The following is a 4,027-nucleotide window of genomic DNA, read 5'->3' as shown; positions in this document are numbered from 1 at the left end:
AAAACATCTAATAATTGATGACATTTTGATTGGTTCCATCACATTTATTTTAAACAAAAAACTGCAATGATATATTTAACAAAAGGTAGAAAAAAAGAAAGAAAGTGATCATTTAAATAAGAGCTTTAACAAGTTTGAGGCTTGATCCTGAAAACAGGTCAGGGATGTTTACGGCAGGCAGCACCGACATATTCCTCTCAGTTAGATTTTAGCACAACATAGATGGAACCTTCTGAGGCAGCTGTCACAGCCAACCTGCGATTTTGGATAAACATCAAGATTAATTTGTGGAATGATAATGAATGATCAAACATTAAGAATGGTAAAAAAACTGTCACTGTCACCTATAATGGCCGCGTTTCCCAGATTCGATCGTTCTTAAGGATTTAAGAAGGCTCTTAAGAAGGGTTTGGCTAAGAAGGAGTGCTAAGATAGGGGTGTTTCCCAGACACGTTCTTAACTGCCTTCTTAAGATCCCGCCAAAGAAGCCTCTTAAGAAGTTCTTAGTGGGAGCTGTCCACCGCCGTGGTGTTGAAACTAAATCAATCGATGCCAGGAAAGTCGATCACCCACCACTTTATAAGCGCATAAATCACACACAACACCCTGTGGTCCCCACACAGGTGCAATTAATCCACGCGCGCGCGTGTGTGTGATCACAGCTAACAGGTGTATTCAAGTAGTAATCAAGCCCATTAACGCATATATACCCCCCTGTGGCTAGGCACACATATGTGAGAATGGATAAAACAGGGACGAAACGAGGTAAGAGGGCACCCTCCTTTACCCCGGAGGAGATGGCCGTCCTAATAGATGAGGTAAGCCAGCACCGGGATGAGCTATTTGGCGGAACAAAGGGTAAAAAAACCCTTGTTCTAAAAAAACGCATTTGGCAGGGCATAGACCAAAGGATGTCCCCCTCTAGCCCCTGTGGTCTCCGGGACTGGGGTGCGGTCAGAAAAAATGGCAAGAATTTCAGAGCCAAACTAAGAAGAAAAGTGCTACGGTGAGGCAAGAGACCACGGGCACGGGTGGTGGCGCACCCTGTGCCACAACACTCACCCCTGAAGAATAAAAAGTTATTTCCATCATTGGAAAGACGGCCTCTGAGGGAATTGGAGGAGGCATTGATATGCTAGGGGACGAGGGCCTCTCGGGGAACAGTGAGGACGAGGAGGAGGAGGAGCCATCGGGGAGCGGAGTACCTACATACACATCTCCAGGAGAGGACCACCCCCTTACTGTCCCCGCGCGCCAACCAGCAGGGCCCAGTGTCCGCATGCGGGGGGGCATAATGACCTGCAGCGAAACGCTGATACAATTAGAAAAGGAGAAACTGGTGGTGCTGCGGGGGATAGAGGGCCACCTGGAGAGACAGACTGCCCTCCAGGAGGAGATGGTGCAGATAAAACGCCTGAAGTTGGATCTCCAGCAAAGACAGCTCGCACTGGCCGAGGCGCAATTTAACCGTCCCTCCATCTCGGTCCCAATAATTCTCCCCCAGGATGGAGGTAAGGGGCATTTCTATTTGATTTCTCCGCATTGCACAATGTATCCTGTTCAATTTCACTAATCAATCTCCCTTCATTGCAGGTGAGGTAGACGCCCAGTGAGCCAGAGGTGCCACAGCTTTTTGTTCCTCTTAGTTTTTTGTTGTAGTTGAATAAACTACTTTTCCTTTTCAACCATGTGTTTTGTGGATCATTTTGCGTCATTTCCTAGCTTTCAAGCCCTATCAAGGCCGTAATCATAATACATATTGAGGGGGACACATCCCCCCCCAATATTCAAGTCTGGTCAAAATGTCCACCCCAATATATTGATATGAAAATATAAATGTGCTATACGCTACGACAGGCAACCACACAAGCTGTCCGAAATTATCATAAATGTGTCCCCCCAATGACTCCATGGCTACGGCCTTGAGCCCTATACATGATAGGACATCAAAACAGATGGACAAGCTCCTCTCTGGTCCGGACACCAGCTTGGTGGAGTGCTGCTCGGGTTTCGCGGGGGGCGAGGTTGGGGGCTTCATCTTCTGAGGATTCCACATCTTCATCCTCATCCTCAGGAGGCGGCTCATCTGCGCCAACGTGCACTGCAATGTTATGCAGCATGGCTGTGACAACAATCACGCGGCAACACTTTGCAGGTGACAAGTGCAGCCCCCCCGACGAACGATGGATACTTTCGGAAACGTCCCTTCCACCTGCCAAACACCCGTTCAATGTGGGTCCTGGTGTATGTGTGGGCCTCATTGAACCTCTCCTCCTGTGGTGTTGCTGGGTTGTTCACCGGTGTCACGAGGTAACTCCGGAGAGGGTAGCCACTGTCCCCGAGGAAGATGCTCCTGCCGAACTCTCCTCTGCCAGCCTTATGCCCCACAGCTGAGTTGGCCCACACAAAGCTGTCGTGTGTGCCTCCTGGCCACCTGGCAACGATGTCAGTGATGAGGCCATCGTGGTCCACTGCCACCTGGACGTTGATGGCAGCGTAGTGTTTCCTCCCAATCCAGCACGGATCCACCAGGGAGGGATTGTGGATTGGGATGAGTGTGCCATCCACAACACTGATTACCCGGGGGATCCCAGCCATGGCGTGAAATCCACTGTGGACCTGGCGGACCTCGTCCCGTGTGTTGGGCATTTTGATGTGTGCCCGGGCATGGCGCAGGAGGATCGGTGTCACGGCTGCCACACTCCGTGAAACCGATGCCTTGCTGAGGCCGGTGCCATCCCCCACCACCTCCAGGAAGCTCCCCACTGCGTAAAAACGCAGTGCAGCCAGGAGCTGCACCTCCGGGCTGAGGACAAAATTGCAGCGGGTTGCCCTCCGGATGTGTGGTGACACTATCCTGACGAGGCGTTGGATCTCCACACGGGGAAGCCGGTACTTGGACTGGACAGCCCGGTCTGACAGCACATTCAATGGGGAGAAGTGCTGACGCACATATGCATTTATATGAACCGTCTGGCTTTGCGCACGGCGACGCTGTTGGTTAGCAGCGAGAATATGCTATATTGCAGCCATGGTGTCTCACTCGCGTGGACTTCAGCAACGCCTTTATATAGACTGGCAGGTGGAGCCTCTCTTGATGAGGTTCCTGCCGAGTTCAATTACACCTGTCAGTTTCCCTGATTTCTGTGAAATACCAAAGGGTTGTTGATGTTTTTATATCTATGTCAACTCATGCAGATGCCGAATGTTTGTGAAAACGTAATGAGTGATAGTAATGATGATTCTTTGTATTTATGTAGCTACAGGAAAACATGGGCAATTATTTATTTTTATATTGTTATTTTCTTCTTATGCTATTATATATATTATTATATTATATATATATTATATTAGTATTCCTTTGTGTCAGATATAACTTTCTCTGACGCGGCTGCAGTGAGCGTTTGGTCGCTAAGAAGGCTGTTAAGAGTGGGTCAGGCTGATCTTACATTTCCTTCTTAGTGAAAGATCTTCTTAAGCTAAGAACGACTCTGGGAAACACGTCCTTCTTTCACAGTGCTCTTAAGAGCGCTCCTAAGAAGGTTTCAGCGCTTAAGAGCTTCTTAAGGAATCTGGGAAACGCGGCCAATGACAATTATCAGGACATCCAAAGTGTTTTGACAATATCTCTATTATGTCACGTGAGTTTATGACAAACGAGCAAATGATACCTCAGAACATGTGGTATGAGGTCTGGGTTATTCATCATTCCAACCAATTGCTGATGCCTTTTGGGATTCTCAGCGAAGTGGGCAACAATCAGTGACAACCTTTAGTCATTTGAGTTCTAAACTTAAGACAAACTTGAGTTTCCATCCTATATTAATCTTTGTGTCCAGAAATTTTTAAATAAATACATTCTCTTATTAAAGATACACCTCCTATTAATGGTAGCATAATCTGCTCCACCTACTTTGTGGGGTGGACTGGGCAGTAGCAAGGCAGTAATACATTTTGTTGTCCAGTGCCACCCAGAACGTATGGAAACGAAGGTGAAGAGGGAGAAGACGTTGGCAATTCTGGGGCT

The 4,027-nt window shown here is 48.0% G+C and overlaps 1 pseudogene across 1 annotated transcript; it reads left to right on the top strand.

Moving 5' to 3' along the window:
• The first annotated feature begins 361 nt into the window (after window positions 1-361).
• On the top strand, window positions 362-1,685 carry LOC146220996 (uncharacterized; annotated as a pseudogene). Its single transcript, XR_014750781.1, has 2 exons — window positions 362-1,511; window positions 1,594-1,685. The product of XR_014750781.1 is annotated as an uncharacterized LOC146220996 (transcript).
• Window positions 1,686-4,027: the final 2,342 nt, after the last annotated feature.

This window comes from Hypomesus nipponensis, chromosome 26 (assembly GCF_054491055.1).
Source record: "Hypomesus nipponensis isolate SF chromosome 26, ASM5449105v1, whole genome shotgun sequence".
NCBI classification, from domain to species: domain Eukaryota; kingdom Metazoa; phylum Chordata; class Actinopteri; order Osmeriformes; family Osmeridae; genus Hypomesus; species Hypomesus nipponensis.
Note: the sequence above shows the minus strand (reverse complement) of the source record. Positions and strands in the feature narration are given on the sequence as shown.